This window comes from Erinaceus europaeus, chromosome 15 (genome assembly GCF_950295315.1).
Source record: "Erinaceus europaeus chromosome 15, mEriEur2.1, whole genome shotgun sequence".
Classification (NCBI taxonomy): domain Eukaryota; kingdom Metazoa; phylum Chordata; class Mammalia; order Eulipotyphla; family Erinaceidae; genus Erinaceus; species Erinaceus europaeus.
In genome coordinates, this window is record NC_080176.1 from 60763929 (window position 1) to 60785989 (window position 22061).

Consider the following 22061-nt stretch of genomic DNA (forward strand, 5'->3'; position numbering starts at 1 on the left):
TACTTTATGGTGTCATTTTTAGGTCTTTCTGTTTGCTTGCTTCATTTATTGACTCACTGCAAACTATTGTGCACTTTTGTTTAAAGGTATATATTTTCCCCTAACTTATGAATACATATGTACATATGCCCTATTTCATAGGCCCTGGTCTATATCTATGTTTTGAGGCTTTTTTAAGAAATGCACCACTCAAAATGGAATTAAAGAGTCCTGTGAGCTAGGAAATGTGTATTAAAGTGTAAAGAGAGCACAAAAGAAAAAAAAAAGATGAATGATTGGATTCCATTAGAAACAGAAAACTTCCATTTAACCAAGAAGCTGTGGGCAGAGCCAACAGACAAGTGAGAGATTTGGAGGAGGAGTGTCTGTCAGGGTCCTGAGGAGGACCCCGCTTCTCAATCCAACTGAGTCAGCTAACCCACTCTGTTGCGCACCAGAGGAGGGGGCTGAAAAGGTCAAATCAAGGGCAGCAGGGGTGAGCAAGAACTGGGGTTCTTTCCCTGTGGATCATGGCAAGAGACAAAGCCAAGGATCACCCCAGGACGCTATTTGCCTATGAATAGTACATTTATTGCCGGGCAGGCAAGCGTTTTTATAGGTTGGGGTGGGAGGGGAGAACAGGGCAACTATGGTCGGTCAGGAATGTTAAGGGATACCTTACATGGTCAAGACAGCAGGGGAAAGAGAGATGATGAGAGTCAGTAACCATTGGGTAAGTGGTCAAGCTAGTTTGGAGAATGAGGAAGCTAAAACCACCAGCTAGCACAGAGGGGGGTGTGGGCCCTTGCACAAGAATGACACTCATGGGGGGGCTGGAACCCTTTCAGCAGGTTCCCTCTTGCTCAACCCATAGAGGCCAAAACCCCTGGGGAGACTGACAGAAGGCCTTTACCTCCCAGGCATCCAGGGGTCCCCCCTGGATGGCCCACGCCATGCTTAACTTCGGCTTATGCAAGGCCCCACAAGTTTCCATTGCATCTTTACCTGCAGAGGATTATCTAAACAACAAGCAAGAGATAAACCGCCCGAGAGAAGGACAGCACACTTGAAAAATAGTGCACAGAACTATGAATCAGAATGCCCGAGGACAGTATGAAAAGGTGCTTGGCCTAATCAGGGAAATGCCAACTAAAACAAAGAGAAGCCATTTCCCACCTACTCAGTTGTCAAGAACTAAGTGGTTTTTACAGCACAGCCATGTTTTCATGAGAAATGGGCACTGTCATTCTGGGAAGAGTGCAAATTATTTTAACTCTGTTAGACAGCAATTTGGAAATCTCTTGTAAAAGTGAAGATAGTGTCTCAATGACAGCTAGTCTTATGTCTAGATTTATGTCCTTGAAAATCCTCACTCCCATGGGTAGTGTGACAAGTAAAGGATGTGCATTATTGTATTCTTGGCAATTTTGAAAATTTGGAAAGACTCTGTTTACAATAGAAAAGCAGAATACAGTTAATAATAGTAGCAGTGAGCCCACCCAAGTATTAGCAGAATACAGTTAATAATAGTAGCAGTGAGCCCACCCAAGTATTAACAAAACTGATTTTGGAAAATTCAAACTGCATGGAAAAATGAATAAACAATATACATACATGTTTAAAACATAAAAAAACAGTGATGCCCATTAATTGTGGACACACACAACTGTGTGATGATCATGTTCAAATATGGAGAGTCATGCAAGCTCAAGATAGCGGTCTCCTAACAGAAGGAAGTAAAATAGATTCTGGGATAGTACATGCAGTGTTCAGTTGCAATTATAGGTGTAATTTAAAAAAAAATTAAAACCTACACAATTTCCTTTGTTAATTTAAAAAAGAAATTCAGCAAGACACCAGTACTAAAACATCCCTGAGCTGTGGATATTGAGCATTTGATATAGGAAACAATTCAGGAAGCAAAGTTATTCACCAGCAACCTCTTTTTTCTCCAGTGGAAATGAGAAGGTAGTGGGGAGCTTGAACCCATGAAAAGCAGACCTGACAACTTTGAAAATTAAGTTGGCTGTGGATTTCTACTCACGCACACACACTGTGATAGTTCCCCACACATAGGAGTGGTGGAGTCATGGCAGAAGCCCTGCCAAGTTAGGTCATCAGGACATCCAGGGGCCTGGGTCACTCACAAGCCTGCCAGAGCATTACAGCATCAGATGTCTGGGAATAGGCCCAGTGTAGCAGTGGCTTTAATAGAATGGCAGGGCACTCGTCTCCACTGTGGAAAGTTAGAACAAAGCGATTCAGCACTGGCATGTTGGCTGAACAAGGTCCGCAAGAACACAGGGTATGTCCGTCTTTCTGCTCTGACATCTTAGTTAGATGGGCTTCATCGCCAAGGTTTCTCAACAATCCGGACAATGCTGTTTCAAAGCATCCATGTAGGAAGCATGAAGAGCAGAGGGTGAGAAGGGCAAAATGCTTCCCCTGTTGACACTGTGTGTGTTCTAAAGTTTTCTGGTGACCTCCTATCCTACATAAACAGTTCATTGATCATCTCCAAGTCCAACAGAAGCTTGGGGTTATTTGTTTGTTTGTTTGTTTGTTTTTCCTTCAGGGTTATCGCTGAGGCTCAGTGCCAACACTATGAATCCACTGTTCCTGGCAACCACTTTTTCCCATTTTATTGGATGGGACAGAGAGAAATTGAGAGGGGAGGGGGAGTTAGAGGGGGAGAGAGAAAGAGACACACCTGCAGACCTGCTTCACCACTTGTGAAGCTTCCCTACCTGCAGGTAAGGACTGGGGGCTTGAACCCAGATCCATGTATGGGTCCTTGCATATAGTCCTATGTGTGCTTAAACTGGTGTACCACTGCCTGGCCCTGAAATATTATCTTAAATCAATAATGACCCTTGTTAAAAAGTTGGCAGTTCTGTTGCTAAGGAAAAAAAATGGACTACCTAGCTAGTTATCATCTAGCAGAGACCCATAAAGTAGACTCTAACATTAAGGAATAATTACTGCCAAGTAGTGCTACATGAGCAGTAATCCCCAGTGTGCCTATGACTAAGAGCTTGCCTTGTCCAGACTTTTATTTCCCGTTTCTGCAGAGAAAGACCATAAACTAGATTATTTCCTCAATGCAGCCTCTGTCATCTTTAACGTTCATTGTTTCACACTTTGGTGGCACTGGGCCGCTGCTTGGGATCATTAGGATTAGAATCACTAACCCTCTACCACTCCATCTAAGGTCTGAATCTTTTTCTTCCAACATATACTTCTGTTCTACATTTCAACTTCCCATACTTGGGAGACTTCACACGCTATTACTTATGAAAGGAAGTAAAGGATAGTTCCAAGATCACCAACAAGAAGCAGAACTTACACCTGGAATATGTGAATATCAACAAGGCCTCCATCCTCTGCTATGTTGCCCTCCCTTTCAAAAAATCAAAGACTATCAACACTGTTACGGGCTTCAAGAGTGAGTCCACCTTACAGATGGCAGGAGGAGGAACCAAAGAAGCTTATGATAGAGGTGGGAGTGGATGTTGGGATTTCTTGGATCCCAGCTTGGCTCTTTTCTTTCTACAACTCACTGCTTCCCAGACAAAAGTGGGCATTGACCTGTTCACCACATTTCTTCAGCACTTTATGTAACAAAAGTTCAGTGAACCCTTCCCAGGGGGCAAGCACTGTATGAAGCTAGCAGATTGGGGAATAGGAAAGATTGAAAACAAAAGTCACCACACTTCCCATGAAGGTCACATCTAACTGGCAACACAATTATCTGTCAGGTGGAGGGGAGATGTCCTATGCAGAATGAAAAAACTGGGGACAGAGAAGATAATGACAAAAGAAGAGCATATTGTTTCTAAAAGGAAGACCAGAGACAGCAACCTTGGGACACCTGGCTTTGAACTTCCCCAACAAAAGTCATGCCAACTTGTTCTATATCTTGCTCATACCCACAGTGTGGCATCAGTCTGAGAGTGAACAATTTAGATGCACAGAATAGGAGGCAGGGACTCCCCAAGAAAGGAGGGGTTTCAAGAGCATGCCTCCATCAGTGGCACAGTCCTGCCATAGGGTACTCCTCACCAGTAGAGTAGGCAGACTCCAGAAAACTTAAGGAACAAAACTGATCTTAGGGACCAGGAGATATCCCATCCAGTAGCACACACCTTACCAAAGGTGAGGTCCTGGGTTCAAACTGCAGGACACCAGGATGGGGGTGGGTAGGGCTATGGTGTCCTCTTTCTCTATTTCTCCCTGCATTCTCTTTCTGAAGAAATGAGTAAAGGATAAAAATGTAGTTTACGTGAAGATATCACACCTGTACCAGACCCAGTGCTGCAATGAAAAAGAAAAGAACTAAAAGGGTGTTTGATGGTGGTCTCACCCCTAGAGATGATATCCCATTGACTTGGAGCTTAAACCAACTTGCAAGTTGGTTTGTAATCATCCTTTGAAAGTCTTCTGAATCCTTTCTAGTGAGAAGGGAGGTTGGAGGTGAATACAATACTCAGGGAATTTTGACTGGAGGAAAGAGGTTTTGATGTGCTTCAGAAAATGTCTTCTTCACAGACTTAGATGATCTTTCTGAGAAAGATACTGGAGATAAAATAATGGAATTGCCCTTGTCGCACCTCAGAAACAATATAAAAGACCATTCTCTGCCATGTCTTGCACACAAAAAAGCTTTCGTCCTGGGTCCATACTCTCAGGGGGATAAAGAATAAGAGCTTCCAATGGAGGGTAGGGGATGCAGAAGTCTGGTGGTGGGAGTTTTGTGGAATTATACCCCTCTTATCCTAAAATCTTGTCAATCATTACTAAATCAATGAAAATAAATAAATAACAATACTAATAAAAGTAAGAATACAAAAGAAATTGTCCAATATTATCTATTTTATAACTATAAAGTGATATATGTGCACTGATGTGAAAGTTTTCTAAAAGGTTTCATAATCACACAAATCACTAAGAACCCATTATCTGAATATACTTCTGTGTTCCCTACTGCAATGACTACCAGGAGAACTCTGTGAGACAGGAAAATTCTGTGACTGCAGGAGAGGCCCTGGGGGACATCTGGAGTCTTACCACCACCAGGGTCAGAGCTTAAAGTGAGAGGCACAGAGACTCAGACTCGGCACAGATCAGGCAAAAGGCAAGAAGCTGCTGGGGAGACACTGACCACCCAGAGGCTCTGTGCCCAGGTGACAGAGCTCTCTGCTTGCTCTCTGAGCCATGAGAGGCACCGCAGATGACACTGGCAGGAAACGAGCCAGAAGCTAACACTTCCCCGTGTCTCCACCACTCCTTCTCTACCATGCTCGCTTCAGGAGAATGTCAGATCTGTTCAAAAGTTAAGCCTCCAGTTCAACTTAAGATTCATTCCTTCTGCCTCTAAAGTAAGCCTCTTTCTCCCAGAGTCTCTCCATTCAATGAGCTTTTTTCCTACGCAAATATTTCACTTCCCTTTCTTTTTTCTTTTAATTATCTTTATGCATTAGATAGAGACAGCCAGAAATTGAGAGGAGGGAGATAGAAAGGGAGAGAAACAGAGAGACACCTGCAGCCCTGCTTCATCACTTGTGAAGCTTTCCCCTTGCAGGTCGAGACTGGAAACTTGTACATTGAAGCATCTGTGCTCAACCAAGTGCACCAACCACCCAGCCCCCTGACTTCCCTTTCTTAAGGGTTACGTAGCAGGAGAGAACACACCTTGGCCCCATGTTCCTCCCAGGCTACCACTCCATGTCTCTGCTTTCCTTCACTGCTGGATTTTAAAGGTGTGTCTCCATCCTTACTATCTGCCCTGCTTCATCACTACCTGTTTCAATACCTCACCATCAAATATGTCTCCACAATTTCACAGAAACTTCGCTAACTGCCGGCCAGCTCACTATGTACCGCTCCTTTATCTGAGCATCATTTATCACTGTGTAACTATTGCCAGGACTGCAACGTCTTTTTTAAAATATTTATTTATTCCCTTTTGTTGCCCTTGTTGTTTTATTGTTGCAGTTATTGTTGTTGATGTCATCGTTGTTGGACAGGACAGAGAGAAATGGAGAGAGGAGGGGAAGACAGACAGGGAGAGAAAGATAGGCACCTGCAGACCTGCTTCACCACCTATGAAGCGACTCCCCTGCAGGTGGGGAACCAGGGGCTCAAACTGGGATCCTTCCGTTGGTTTTTGTGCTTTGCGCCACCTGCGCTTAACCCGCTGCGCTACCTCCCGACTCCCCTGGACCCCAACATCTTAAAACATTCACCTTCTTTGACCCAAACAAGGCTGTTCAAAACCTTCTACTTTCTTCCTGGGTCCTGATCATTCTATCTCTTGGTGGAGAAGGTAGAATCATCCTACTCACTGGTTGTTGGAAAGTATACCCCCTTTAGAGAACCTGGTGGAGTTATATAGACCCCCCCATGTGGTTTATTTATGTGTCTACATACATAAGTCATGTCTCAGGGAGTGGCTCATGGACCCACTCCATTGAGATTGTCCCAGAGAACAGGCTTTTTGTAAGAGGTAGTTATGATGTCATGCAGCTACTCCATAATGCTGCCAAGCCACCTATTGCCAGTACATGTTTGGCTTTTCTTTTTTTTTTTTTTATAAATATTTATTTTATTCCCTTTTGTTGCCCTTGTTGTTTTATTGTTGTAATTATTATTGTTGTTGTCGTTGTTGGATAGGACAGAGAGAAATGGAGAGAGGAGGGGAAGACAGAGTGGAGGAGAGAAAGATAGACACCTGCAGACCTGCTTCACCGCCTGTGAAGCGACTCCCCTGCAGGTGGGGAGCCGGGGTTCGAACCGGGATCCTTATGCCGGTCCTTATGCTTTGCGCCACCTGCGCTTAACCCGCTGTGCTACAGCCCGACTCCCTGTGTTTGTCTTTTCAAGGTGCTGTGATGAAGTAAAGCACTTTATAAGGAGGCAGGAGCCGGGTTCTCATTCCAGTTTGTACCAAAATGCTGCGTGAACATCTCTGAACTAGAGTCACATCCTCTGTAAAGTTGATAACAAGCCATCTTCTCTGTTTTGTAGGGTTGTTGTAAAGGTTTAATGAGACTGGGAATTTAAAAGACTGACAAACTTCAAAGCACTATAAACAAAAAGGGGGAGCTACCATTAAAAAAAAAACCTTGGGATAACCTCACCAATGTGTTCTGGAACTTCACCTTCCCAGAGCCCTGCCCAACTAGGGAAAGATAGAAACAGGCTGGGGGTATGGATCCACCTGCCAATGTCCATGTCCAGCAGAGAAGCAATTACAGAAGCCAGACCTCCCACCTTCTGCATCCCATAAAGAATTTTGGTTGCAGGGGTAGATAGCATAGTGGTTATGCAAAGAGATTCTCATGCCTGAGGCTCCAAAGTCCCAGGTTCAATCCCCTATGCCACCATAAGCCAGAGCTGAACAGTGTTCTGGTAAAAATAATAATAATAATAATCTTTTTAAATAAGAATTTTGGTCCATATTCACAGAGGGATAAAGAATAAGGAAGCTTCCAACAGAGGAGATTGGACACAGAACTATGGTGGAACCCTTTTATCTTACTATCTTGTTAATCATTATTAAATTACTAGTAAAATTTTTGGAAAAAAAATCATTGGGGGGCTGAGCTGATTTTGCACCTGTAGGAATGTACACATTATAGTGTCCAAAGACTCTGGTTCAAGCCCCCAGTCCCCACCTGCAGGAGTAAGCTTCACTAGAGGTGAAACAGTGCTACAGGTGTCTCTCTCCCTCTCTGTCACCTTCCTTTCTATTTCTTTCTGTCTCTGTCTAAAATAAATTTATTTTTTAAATAATTGATTACTATCCTTCTCTATTTAGATGGGGAGTTAATGATTTACAGCACAGTGGTTGACACATGGGTACAATTCCCCATCTCGCCGTGATACCTGTCTGCAAAACACTCTCACCCCCTACTCAGGTCCTTTTGCGACATCATATAAGAAGACCTCAAAACCACACCTCGCCCCTTCCCCAGAGCCTTTTGCTTGGCTGCCTTATACCAAAGCCAGCCCAGGTTTTACTTTGTGTTTCCCCTTTCTGTTTTTGTTTCCTAAATTCTGCCCATGAATGAGATCATCCTATATTCATCCTGCTCTTTCTGGCTGATCTCACTTCATATGATTTTTTTCAAGCTCCATCCAAGCTGAGGTAAAGAAGATAAATTCATCATCCTTAACAGCTAAGTAGTATTCCATTGTGTATCTAGACCACAACTTAGTCAGTCACCCATCTGTTGTTGGACACCTGGATTCCTTCCAGGTTTTGGTTATTACAAATTGCGCTGCTACAATGAACATAGGTATATACAGATCTTTTTGGAGGAGTGTTCTTGGTTCATTGGTTCCATTTCCAGGAGAAGAATTTCAGGGTCATAGGGTAGGTTCACTTTTAGCCTTGTAAGAGTTCTCCAGACTGCTCTCCACAGGGCAATTAACATCATACTCCCAGATTTCAAACTATATTATCAACATTCTTAAAGCAAAGATAGTACTCTGGGCCTTTGGTCTTTACTGTCATTCATATCTGTAAGGGTGTGCTGTGAGAAAGGCTTTAGCAGAACAATACAGTCCACCTCACACTACTTCCAATATGGGAAGACGGAGACTAACAGAAGTTAATGAACACACTCCAGGTTCCCCCATCAATCAGTGTCATATGCACACTCTGGATTTTCTGGGCAGTATGTCATGCAAACCACAAGATCTGAGAAGCACCTGTGTTTGGGGTTTTTTTGGGTAAAAAGATCAACACAATCATTTCATTTTTAAAGCCTCTACTGTTTGCTATGGGGAAAGTTGTCAAAAGCAGAAGAAGGCATCATTTTAAAGGTCCCCAGACAGCTCTTACCAGGGACCTGTGCCATGGGAAGTCTTCCCCGGAGCCACTCAGAATTCTAAGGGAACTAAATTGGAGTTAATTAAGTCTGTAATTATTGTAGTAAGCATGCTTCTTTTAGGCCAGATTTACAGTTCAGGAGTGTGACTGTGACTGAGACTGTGGCCTCTATCTTTAGGGTATCGGGGCCTGGGAGCATGACTTAAAGTCAGATTTTATAGGCATAGAGGAGCGAGGGTGTGGTAAAATCTGTGGGAAAGCACTGTGCAGATGCCTTTGTGTTCTGCTGTTGGGTCAAGGTGGAATCCTGTGCTCTGTAATCACTGAGGCCTTTCTTCTGCTCAGCAAGTAATCCTACTCCTGTGAATTCACTGTCTGCTTTTTCTTTGTCATCTTCCCCTTTTCCATCCTTTTAACCATGGTTGTGTATTCAGCAACACCTCTGCGTGTTTTTCTGACTGCTCAGATATTCTGCTATTCTATCAGGTTTCCTGTGATCTGCATTCCTTTCAATTAGTTCTCTTCCTTAGAATCTATTCCCTCCCCCCTTATGTAAAACCCCACCAATTCCTTCTTGGCAGCTCCAGTTAAAATGTTAAATTGCATTTAATAGTGAACAGACCCCATGAGCCAGAGACCCCCTGAGAGAGGCTGTGCCCCTTTCTCCTTTGCTCACCTTCCAGATGATCTAGAAATAAACATGACAGCTCTCTGACTGGCTTCTCTGCTGCTGTGGGAATCAGCCTGGAGGACTCAGCTACTTTCCCTTCAAGGATCCTTGTCCCAGGATCCCCACACCACTGGGAAGATTGTGTCCACTTTGCAGATTCTGAAGCAGAGATTAAGTTAACTTACAAAGAGTTCATCAGAGCCTCCCCACCCCCTTTAAGAACCATGGCTTCCTGTCTCCTGGCCTAGTGTTCTTTAGTCCTGTTTTCTCTGATCACACGCTTGCCTTCACTAACGTGCTCTCACAAGCTTGGCTGATGTGTTCTCATAGGATGTAAGAGGAGGAGGAGAAAATCTTTGTTTTCATCTCCTGGAATGTTCCAGTGACTCCAGCTGTGGCTACAGTTCCTGACTGTGGGATTTTTTTGCTTGTTTATCTTCTTTTAAGAGATCCTATCTAGATTCCAGTGAACTTTCCAGTACACAGAACTTAGAGGCAGCTGGGGAAGGGGGCTGCTCCTTCTTTGTCATATGTCCTTAGAATAACACATCAGGGGAGGCAAGCCCTCCGGATCCCCTGGAGGTACCCAGGCTAGCATAATGAATTGGCTAATAGTAGGTCCTGAGCTCCAGGAGATATGGTAATGAATTGTCAACCAGCCGCTAGCCAGACTGCAGCCATATGGTGAGGGAGGGGACCAGGCACATTGTAGCCATACTGTGGGTTTGTCAGGGTAATTGTTCCAACCAGGACCTTCTCTTCTGGATGGCTGCTAATTAACATCCTGTTTCAGCTTCTGTTGTCAAAGCTAATCATTTGTTTGTTTTACGCAGAGAAGTCTTTCTCTTAATGGGTTAGCAGTAGTGACCATTAAGACATGGAAATGTGTTTGAGTTCACAGAAAAATATTGGAGCTTCCCATTTCCCATCACCCACTGGGCAGTCTAGTCTAGCAGCCCTAGCTGTGGTGGCAGCCCCCTCCAGGAGCTTTTTAACCAACAAATGATCATCTTTCCCTATAGAAATGCAGTCGGGGATTCAGCTCATTAATTTCCTCATTGTTCCTCCTGAATTTGTGACTAGAAAGTGTGGGTTTTATTGTAATAGTGATGATAATAAAAACAATTAGGGGTGGAGATTCATTTATCAGAGTAGGAGACCCTTGCAACTGCACATCCCTGCTGGTTTGAGGAGATGGTAACATTTTGAAAAGTACAGTGTTCATTTCCTTTTTGTCCCTCTGTCATCCCTGTGACTTTCTCGTGGACCTCCTTCATTGTTCCCCAAGTGAGGCCAGAAAGAGAATTTGGGGAAAAACAAAATGAAGGCAAGCTACTCTTGGAGGGAAGGGGGAAGAATGCATTAGCAGTCAACTCAAAGCCAGCAGGAAAGGAAAAGTTTAGCAAACTTTTAGCATTTGAGCAAACAGTGGGAATGGGGAGACTAAGCTTCCGGAAGCTGCTAACCTAGTCCTCCATGTACTCAATGTCTCCTGTCCCCTTGGTCTTCTCTACAAAGGCAAATATGGGGTAGCAGGTGGGGTGCACCTCACTGAGTACACGTTACAATGCATGAGGACCCAGATTCAAGTCCCCCGTCCCCGCCTGCAAGGGGCAAACTTCTTGAGTTGTGAAGCAGATCTGCACATCTCTCTCTCCCTATTTCCCCCTTTCATCTCACTTTCTGTCTCTAACCAATAAATAAATTAAATTGAATTTTTTAAAAAAGCTTTAAGAAAATAAAAGAGCAAGCACAGAGAGGGGAAGTATTTTCTCTTCTTCTTCTTCTTCTTCTCCTCCTCCTCCTCCTCCTCCTCCTCCTCCTTCTCTTCCTTCTCCTTCTCCTTCTCCTTTTCCTTCTCCTTCTTCTTCTCTTTCTTCTTCTTCTTTTTACCAGAGCCCTGCCCTGCTCACCTCTGGCTTCTAGTGTTGCCTGGGATTGAGCCTGGGACCTTATATCCTCAGGCATGAATGTCTTTTACCTAACCACTATGCTGTATCTCCCTGATCCTAAAGAGTGACCCCGTATATCCCACACTTATCCTTCCCACGCACGTCCTCTCTCCTCTTCACCTGCTTGTTCAGCCAGTAGATTTATTCTCTTTAAATAACAATGCTGAGGGATTAGAGGAGGCTAAGAGGAAAGAAGCTGGTCATCAGAGACCCAGAGCAGGGAAATGTCCCTGGAGAAAACACTTTCTCCCTTGCTTCCTGGGAACAATCATGCTTCACAACTTTCTGATCTCTCCTGTATCTGCACTGCACCCCAACACAGCCAACGTGTTGATTGCAAGGTCAGGCCAGTGTCTTGCACGGCATCTGGCATGTGGTAGAATGCAAACAAATTCCCATATGTGGTCCCTTCCGGTCGTCCTCAGCCCCAAGCACCCACATCACATAAGAATGAGGCTTCTCAGGAGAGGCTGACATTTTAATTGGAAGCATCTGCTGCTTTTCTGTTATTTTTGGCCAGGCTTAGTTTATTTGTATGAGTCCATGTTTGTGTACAGACCCGCCTACAAGTTTCACAGGAGGCGGGATGAGGCAGAGCTTAGTGCACCCTCCAATCTTCATTACTCACTTAGCCAACAGGGGTTTGGGGTGTCACAGAGCTACTTGCTCTCAGTCCTTTCTGTGCTCTTCTGGGCTTCCCACAGTAGACTTGGAGGTAGGAAAGACTATGCAGAGGACAGAAAGGCATCTTTGTGTGAGAATATAGATTTGGGGGAATATATGCTTAACTCTTACCACGTGGGGGCAAGGAAGAGGCCATCCAGGATAGAAAAATAGTTCACTTGGATAGTGCACTGCTTTGCCATATGTGAGACCTGGGTTCAAGCTTGGTTCCTACCACAAAGAACAAAGCTTTAGTACTATGGTCTCCATCTCTCTGTGGAAGGAAGGAAGGAAGGAAGGAAGGAAGGAAGGAAGGAAGGGAGGGAAGGGGAGGGAGGAGGGGGGGGAGGAGAGGGAAGGGAAGTGGAGGGGAGGGAATGGAAGGGAGGAGGGGAGGGGAGGAGAGGGAAGGGGAGGGAAGGGAAGAGAAAAGAGAAGAGAAGAGAAGAGAAGAGAAGAGGAGAGGAGAGGAGAGGAGAGGAGAGGAGAGGAGAGGAGAGGAGAGGAGAGGAGAGGAGACAAGAGGAGGGGAAGGGAGGGGAGGGGAGGGGAGGGAAGGGGAGAGGAGGGAAGGGAAGGGAAGTAAGAAGGAAGGTCCAGCTGCCTGGTAGCTGAAGCCCTGGATTGTAGGGTGAGGTGAACCTCTTAGGGGCCCAGCAGAGAACACACTTGCTGATCTCAGCTGCCATCTTTGACTTTCTCCTCCCTCAGAAGCCCACATTTCTCTTCATCAAAACCCCAGAGGACCCCCCCCCCCCAATATTTTAAGATACCTAGTGGATCTGACCATGCACCAAGCAGCACTGCCAGTTGATAATCATGGTGGATTTTATTTCACTGAAGTCTAGGGGGTTGAATCACAATGTTCCCCCCCACACTTCCTCCCAAAAATCTGTCCACCTAGAACTCCAAAAGAAAAGCTTATTTCAAATGAAGATCTCTGGCTTGGTGTAATTATGGTAAAGCTTCTAAGATAAAACCATTAAGATAAGGATGTGTCCTAAATCCAAGGACAGAAGAACAGAAAGAGATGCCAGAAATCTGCAAGGTTATATGAAGTCTGAAGCAGATTGGAGTTTACTCCCAAATGCCAGAAGCCACTAGATGTTAGAAAAGGCAAGAAAAGCCACTTCCTGGAAGTAGTCAGAGAGAGCAGAATGTGGACAGTGCCCAGATGCCCAAGGTCTTTCCTCCAGAAATGTGAGGATAAATTACTGTTGATTTAACACACCAATTTTATGCCAATTTGATAAAGAGGGTCTGGTCTGCACTGATGTGCTGAGTGAAATCCTGAGAATAAAGGAAAATTAGAATCAGCTCTGGGCTTGAAGCTAAGAGACCTGGATTTTTCTACTTGATCCTTTCTGTCTCCCTGAGGAGATCACATAGTTCCACTGGGACTCAGTCTCCTCCTCTGGACATGGTGGGAAAGTAGTAGAGGACGCACTCTAGTTCTGCCAGCCCATGGAGCTCTAGTGTCGTAGTCTGGTGTGAAAGAGAGAGGTTACAAGCACTCAGCATGATGACATTGTCAACTCCAGTTCCCAGTGTCTGAAAAGCAGACCTAAAATGCCATTATGAGTTAGGGGATGGACAGATTCAAGTGAGCAGTAGAGTCACTTGAAGGTCCCAGAGAGGAGGAGGCAGGCGGGATGCTAGAGGAGGGGAGAGGAAGGGATGGGAGAGGAGAGGAAGGGAGGAGAAGGGAGGGAAGGGGAGTGGAGGGGAGGGGAGAGGAGAAGAAGGGAGGGAGGGGAGGGGAGGGGAGAGGAGAGGAGAGGAGAGGAGAGGAGAGGAGAGGAGAGGAGAAGAGAGGGGAGAGGAGGGGAGGGTGAGGAGGGGAGAGAAGAGGAGAGCAGAGGAGGGGAGGGGAGAGGAGAGGAGAGGAGAGGAGAGGAGAGGAGAGGAGAGGAGAGGAGAGGAGAGGAGAGGAAAGGAGAGGAGAGGAGAGGAGAGGAGGGGAGGGGAGGGGAGGGGAGAGGAGGGGAGGGGAGAGGAGGGGAAGAGAGAAGAGGGGAGAGGAGGGGAAGAGAGAGGAGGGGAGAGGAGGGGAAGAGAGAGGAGGGGAGAGGAGAGGAAGAGAAAGGAGGGGGAGGGGAGAAGAGAGGAGAGGAGAGGAGAGGAGAGGAGAGGAGAGGAGAGGAGAAGAGAAGAGAAGAGAAGAGAAGAGAAGAGAAGAGAAGAGAAGAGAAGAGAAGAGAAGGGAGGGGAGGGGAGGGGAGGGGAGGGGAGACCAGAGGAGAGGAGAGGAGAGGAGAGGAGAGGAGAGGAGAGGAGAGGAGAGGAGAGGAGAGGAGAGGAGAGGAGAGGAGAGGAGAGGAGAGGAGAGGAGAGGAGAAGGGTAAGCTTAGGAGTCAGGAGCAGAAACAGCAGCTACAATAGAGTTTGATTAATAGAGTGAGGTGAGTTTGGGGCAGGATGGACTAAGGAAGACACAGAATCAACACATCTTCACTGTCCCAGAAATCAGTATTTCATAATTTATATCTGCACTACAGCCAGAGTTCCAGAACAATAGGACTTGCCTTGCTCCACAGAAGACATTAGGATTGCCTTTGTTTACACACATTCATGGACTAGACACACCCCTGGGACCTCACACCTTATACCCAGCAGCATCCTGGGCATTGAAGACTCATCTCCCCTCAGTGATCTGAGGCAGACTGCTGAGTATGTCCCAGTGTTCAAGGTGGTAGCTATTTTTGTCAAGACATTCACAGAGAGGGTTGGTTCTACCTCCATTTGAGGGGCTTAGAAATTTTCCCAGAAAAAAAGTGGGAGGAGGGTTTTCAGGCTACCTGAGAAATGAATAAAACTTGGCTAGTCAACAAGAATGGTGTCTCCCCTTAGTTTGAGTGTGTGTGATCACTGAGTGTGTGTGAAACAAGGAAGCAGAAACATACAACTGGGGAAACAACAAGAAAAGGCAAGAAGAGGGAGTCGGGTGGTAGCACAGTGGGTTAAGCACATGCACGTGGCACCTAGCACAAGGACCGGCAGAAGGATCCCAGTTCGAGCCCCTGACTCCTCACCTGCAGGGCAGTTGTTTCACAGGCAGTGAAGCAGGTCTGCAGGTGTCTATCTTTCTCTCCCTCTCTCTGTCTTCCCCTCCTCTCTCCATTTCTCTCTGTCCTATCCAACAATGACAACAACAATAACTACAACAATTTTTTTTAAAAAAAAGGCAAGAAGAATAAGTACTTTGGAAAAGTTGGCAGTCTGGGGCCATCTTGCATAAGACAGACATCCCTGCACAAGCAGATGCCTTCCAAGTACCTTCTTCTTCTTCTAGCGTTTGCCCTTCTTCCGTAGCCAGTCAACAGCGTCAGGTTGAAAGCTGTCAGGAGCTGCTTGTTGCTGGCTTTGAAAGTGACTGGGATCCATGTGGATTCAGTCGGCTAGGAAGGATCATCAGTTTCCCCAATGAATGGGTACTCACGGGATGCACCACGAGAAGGTCGATCCAATGCATCCCTCCAAGTACCTCTAAACCTGTAACACAAGCTGGAAATAGACTGTTTTCCCAACTTTTCCCAATGGTAAAAAGACGAGGTTTATTTCCCCACAAGTACCATTGTTCAACATAATTAGCAGACGACACATCTCAGCTCTACAGAAATGTGCTCTGGGTAGATCTGTTCTTCAATAGGGCTGGGCTCCTGAGTCTCCCACTATTGACTGGACAAGCCAGTCTTCACTTGCTCTTGATGGTAGGGGAGGGGGTCCCCATCTCTCAGGCTTTGGATGAGGGTCCTAACTTCACAAGGAATTTTTTTAAAATCCTACCAGAGTATTTTTTCTCGAGATAGCATTGTCCACCAAATCAACTCTTACCATCCTCTCAAGACCCACTTCATACAGTGCCTTTAGGATGTCTCTGGCAACTGCTTGCCAGGGTTGTGCACACAAGTCACCATGCACAAGCACCCAGATTGAGCCCCTAGGCCTCGCCTGCAAGAAGGAAGCTACAGGAGAAGTGAAGCAGTGATGCAGGTGTTTCTCCATTTTGTTCTCCTTCTCTATCTCTCACTCTCCTCTCAAATTTCTCTTGTCCTATCAAATAAAACAAAAGAAAAAATGGCTACCAGGAGCAGTGAATTAGCCAATGATAAAACTAATGGTTTAAAAAAAGAAGAAGGGAGGGAAGAAAGAAAGAAAAAAGAAAAGGAAGGAAAGAAGGAAGGAAGGAAGGAAGGAAGGAAGGAAGGAAGGAAGGAAGGGAGAAAGAGGAAAAGTAGAAGAGAAAGGAGAAAGAAAGTTATCCTTGGCCCAAGGCCTGCCCCAGGAGAGATGAGTAACCACCTCCCCCATTCTTGTTCCTATAGTCCTTTATGCCCACCTTGATTATTTCCTGGCTACAGAGGTCCCTTTCTGTTTATTTATGTGAATACATTATGAGTATGTGCAAAGAGAGAAAGGAAGAGCTAGAGGGACAGGGTCCTGGTATATGGCAGTGCCAGGGATTAAACCTGGGGCCTCAGGTATATAAGACCTGGAGTCCTAAGACTTGTTCATTTTTGAATGCATGTTTACGAGTTATTTAACATTATTTTTACAGAATTATCAGATTTCAGAAGTTCTATGCCTCCTCCACTCAATATACTTTGTCCTGCTCTTAGCCAAGCCTTACTTTTTACATTTTAAGAGAGACTGTCTGGTTGTCTGTTTTTGTTTTCCAAGTTCCTTTGCTTTAGTCACCTCTGCTGCGGATGTGAGTGAAACCACCAAGCAGTTGTCTGTTATCTTTACTTACTTCACTTCACATAACCACTTCCAATGCCACCCATTTGTCCCAAATGCTACCACTGCTTTCTCTTTGATTGTTGAGTTCCACTGTGTATATACCTCACAACTTCTGTATCTTTTTTATTTAATAGGACTGAAATAAATTGAAGAGGGTAGAAAGGGAGAAAGGGGATTATGGGTTTGAACCTTGGTCCTTGTGCTTGGTGCCATGGGCACTTAACCAGGTGTGCCACTGACGAACCCCCGACTTTTTATCTTGCCATCTGTCATTGTGCTTGTAGGTTGTTTTCTCCCTTTGGGTACTGTAAGTGATGCAGCTATAAACATAGAGAGATACTGAATTTGTGCATCCATTTTCTTTGAGTCTTTGACTGCAATCGCTGGTGAGGATTGGGGGGGAAGAAATAAATGTGCTACATTGTGGGGAGAAATGCAAACGAGTATGTCTTCTATGACAGTTTGGTGAATACCTGGACTGATTCATTTTATTTGTTAAATATCTGCATGTTGAGTTGAAAAATAAGAACAGAAGGGAAACACCAAACAGAATTTGGGCTGGGTTTGGTTTATTGCACCAAAATAAAGTACTCTGGACCAGGGTGGGGCATGGAGGTCGGTCAGGTCTTGAAACTTGATGGTGGAGGAGGACTTAGGTGGGAGGATAAAGTATTACGTGGAAAACTGAGAAATGTGACACATGGACCAATGATTGTATTTTATTGTTGACTGTAAACCATGAACACCCCCCCATAGAGAAAAAATAAATAAAATCTACATGTCCCTCCATCCAGGTGAGCACCAGCTAGGTAAGAGCCATAGCCAGAAAGAGTTTGAAGAACAGGCTGTAACCTCATGTGTGTGTGTTTGAGGCCAAAGGGAGCTGGAGTCAGCTAGGAAAAGAGACTCACCCTAATTCCCACATTCTCCCACTTGTGCTGCCCCCTAGAGGGGATTTTTGGAAAAAACACTGCCTTGAATAAAGAGTCTGGACCCCAAGGTCCACAGTGAGACGTCCATATATACGCCATAGCGTTTGCTTTGGTTGTCAATTAATCAGTCAACCAATTACTGCAGGAAGTTCCCAGGGGATGAGCTGTATTTGAAGACAAATAAGGTACAGCATGGAGTCAGGTGGTGGTGCACCTGGTTGAGTGCACATGTTACAATGTGTAAGGACCCGGAATCGAGCCCCCAGTCCCCAAAAGCAGGAGGAAAGCTTCACGGCTGGTGAAGCAGTGCTGCAGGTGTTTCTCTGTCTCTGTCACTCTCTATCTCTTCCTTCCCTCTCAATTTCTCTCTGTCTCTATCCACAAAAATAAAGATAATAAAAAATTTAAAGGAGAGAGGAGAGAGAAACTACAGCAAGCCACTAAAGTCAAGAGTCTCTCAAGGCAGACCTTAAAGGAAAAAAGTATCCTACCACCACACTCTCAGCTCTCAGGGAAGACCCTTAGCAAAAGCCCAGCCAGGCAAACTAAAATGTGAGGTGTGTCTTCACATCTAAAAGAAACTCTAAGTCTGAGCAGGTAAACTGAAACAACAGCAGGGATATGTGGGCAGGCACACTATTGAGGAGCCTTGTCTACATCAGGGTTTGAGCAGCACATCAACCCCAGTCCCTGTCAGAGACCAAAGACAGGTGCTCAAAGGATAGTGTGGTCTGTATGAGACTGAGTTTAAGAACTGGGGTGAATGGAGCCAGTGAGGAAAGAGAAAGGTGTATGTAATGGAAAGCTTGGGTGTCCCAGGCAGGGAAAGGTTCTTGGACAGTTGATCCCTCCCCCACTCAACACACTACTTTCTCCCTACCAGTCAAGAGAAATGTGTGGAGAGCAGTTTAGAATTGAGAGAGGTTTCCAGATACCTTTCCATCATGTTGGCAGGTAACCCCGGCGTTCCCAGCCAGGCCCTGCTTCCTGGAAATCTTTGCCCAGTGCCACCGAGAAAGTGCAGTTCTCTCTCTCTCTCTCTGCATTATTGCTCATTACCAAGAAAAATGATGGCCTGATAGTCTTCCAGCAAGAGAGAACAATCTATTTCATTTGGAAGTTTGGGAATTGATTAGGGCAATAGATTTTCTTCAGGGCGGACTCTCTGCCTGGGAGTAAGATTTACATACATAAGGTCCATTCTGCCTCCCCAGCTTGTCTTGGAGGATGAGCTCACAAGGCCATGACTGGGGTGGCTGGGAGGCTAGCAGGGTGGGGAAGCAGAGTGGAATTCCCAGACATCATTACTCAGCGATGAAGGCCATGTCTAGCTCAGAACACTTGCCAGTATTTTTTTTTTCTGTTGTGACTTTCATTACCAAGGACTTGTTTGCTTTTTGATGTGGCCAGAGCCAGTGATTCTCTGAGGTCTCTGTGGACCCTAGGAACTTCCTACTAGCCCATATGACACCTAATCAGAAAAGGTTATTAAAATACATTTGCCAGAATACATTGTATTTTTCTTTTGTTTCCTTTTTCATTTTTATTTATTTATTATTTGACAGAGACAGAGAAATTGAGAGGGGAGATAGTGAGTGAGAGAGACAAAGGGGCACCTGCAGCCCTGCTTCACCACTTGTGAAGCTTTCCTCCTGCAAGTGGGGACCAGGGCCTTGAACCTGCATCCTTGTGCACTGTAATGTGTGTGCTTAGCCAGGTGCACCATTGTTGCCCCCCTTTTGTCTCCTCTCTCTTTATCTTTCTCTCTCCTGCTTCTATTTCCTTTCATCTTCCTTCTCTCTCCCAAGCAGAAATCGGGGAAGGCCACTTAGAAATGTTTTGAAGGCCTTGACTTTCCTACCCAGTTACCACCACACTAAGTGTGCACTTGGCAAGCTCACTTTGCTTCCAGACTCTCATTTGTAAAATGAAGGTTCTGGACAAGAGAGTGATTTTTCAAACATGATCCCAAAGAGCAAAAGAGGAGAAAACAAGATAAGTGATCACGTTTTCAATCCTTGGTACTTTCCTCAATCAAGATATCACTTCTTGTCTGATACTCCTCAGAGGGGAGTGCAGCTATGTAATACCTACTTTGAAAAGAACTAGGTGTTCCCTTGCTATTTAGAAACCCACCAGACTAGTAGGTCTTAAAAGTTCTTTGTTGCTTCAGTGTTGTGGGCTATTAGTACTTGTTGAGTCTTTGCCTTTGTGTGTCATACTGCAAAGTATTGTAGACAATACACACTGCTGGGAAAACAGCCTGACTGGTAGAGCAGTCCCTGCAGACCTCAGGCTTCTGGTATAATCTCGCATACTGAATATATAAGAAACGTTTCAGGGGCTGAGGGGTGCTATTCATGGTAGAGCACATATGTTACAGCTCACAAGGACCTGAGTTCAAGCCTCTAGTCCCCCATTTGCAGGTAGAAAGCTTCAGGAGTGGTAAAGCAGGGCTGAAGGTGTCTGTCTCTTTCCCTCTCTATCTCCCCCTTCCTTCTCAATTTATCTCTGTCTCTATCCAATAAGTAAATTAAAAAAAAATGTTTCTTAAAGAAATGTTTCCCTCGGGAGTCAGGTGGTGGTGCAGCAGGTAAAGCACACATGGTGCAAAGCGCAAGGTCCAGCGTAAGGATCCCGGTTCAAGCTTCAAGCCGCTGGTCCCCACCTGCAGGGGAGTTGCTTCACAGGTGGTGAAGCAGGTCTGCAGGTGTCTATCTTTCTCTCCCCCTGTCTGTCCTCCCCTCCTCTCTCCATTTCTTTCTGTCCTGTCCAACAACATCAATAACAACAATAATAACCACAACAATAAAACAACAAGGACAACAAAAGGGAATAAATAAATATTCAAAAATAAAGAAATGTTTCTCTCATCTTAAAATTTCTATTTCATATAAAATAAATTTTAAGGAAAATTCAGGAGATACATAAGACAATGGTTTTTTCTGTTCTAATGTCCTTTTTAAATTTAATTTATTTATTATTGAATAGAGACAGAAATTGAGAGGGGAGGGGTAGATAGAGAGGGAGAGAGACAGAGAGATACCTGCAGCCCTGCTTCACTGCTTGTGAAGCTTTGCCCCTGCTGGTGGGTAGCAGAGGCTTGAACCAGAGTCCTTGTGCACTGTAATGTGTGCACTCAACCAGATGTGCCACTGTCTGCCCCCCCACACACCTTAATTTGTTCTTCTAAGGTGCTCAGCAGTCTCTGAAATTTACTGTGGAAGTTACATTAGTGTTGAGGACATTGGCGGGGATGTGGTGTCCCCAGCAGGAAGACGTCAAGGAGGTGTGCAGTGAAGAGAGAGAGCTTCACAGTGTAGGACTTGAATCAGCCTTGAAATGTGAGCAGCATCTAGAAAAAGAAAAGGGAGCCCCATCAAAGGTAACAGGGAGGCTCCCTGTGCTCCACAGTCCCTATGACAAGCCATCAAGGAGCTAGCTTGGCACACAGAGGTAGAAGGGATGGTCAGGGCCTCTTTTCTCATAGAAGCTGAGGCAGAAGCAGGTAAAGATGATTTACCTCAAGACCCAGCGGGCTCCCGGTGCAGCCCGTGTTATGTGGGGGACTTGGTGGTGATGACAGAACTCTTCCCACGAATTCATGAAACTCTGGTGAGTCAGAGGAAGGCCACCCGAGTCAGCAGCAGCACAGCAGACACAATAACCCTCTAAAGCAACTTCCCAGGGGACAGGGACATGGCTCTGACCTACAGGCTTTGGCTGGGATTCTGAGACATTCCAAGACCTGCACCGAGGGCAGGTCCTCTTCCCAGCCAGACTAGCCGCGACCTCCCCTGCTTCCAGCAGATAATTATGCCTTCAGATCTCCACAGCAAGCCCTATGGTGGGCAGTCATTGAGAGTGACGTGCTGTTGTGCTGTTGTTGTGCTGTTTCCTGATGGGAATTAAAGGTTCTGGAATTGCCAAAGGGCTTCTCAGCAGGAGGACTTGTAATTCTTTTAATTGTGGCAGTAAACCTCAGGCTAGCATTACATAAATATCCCTGCTGCTCTCTGCCTTGCCCAATTCATCTCTCTGGACAGGCTGTACCATGGCCGGAGACTGTCCCACCCCAGAGAGGAAAGGCAGCAGTAAATCCTGGAACCTGAGGAACTCCATGCCCTGACCTTTTCTCCTGGAGCATTTCTTGCCTCTTTGAATAATGCCTGAAATGCTACCTTTGGGATTTAGGGCACTCCACCGGAAACATCAATCCCTCTTTCCCCATGGTGGGCCTATTAGTTAGGTTCATAGGGAAACAAAAATAGAAGTCTCCTGGCTGT

The 22061-nt window shown here is 45.4% G+C and overlaps 1 protein-coding gene across 1 annotated transcript in view; it reads left to right on the plus strand.

Annotated features, from left to right (window-relative positions):
• The window catches only part of SLC14A2 (solute carrier family 14 member 2), a 184950-nt gene that overhangs the window by 12637 nt on the left and 150252 nt on the right, over nucleotides 1–22061 (plus strand). The gene's annotated exons all lie outside the window — the stretch shown is intronic.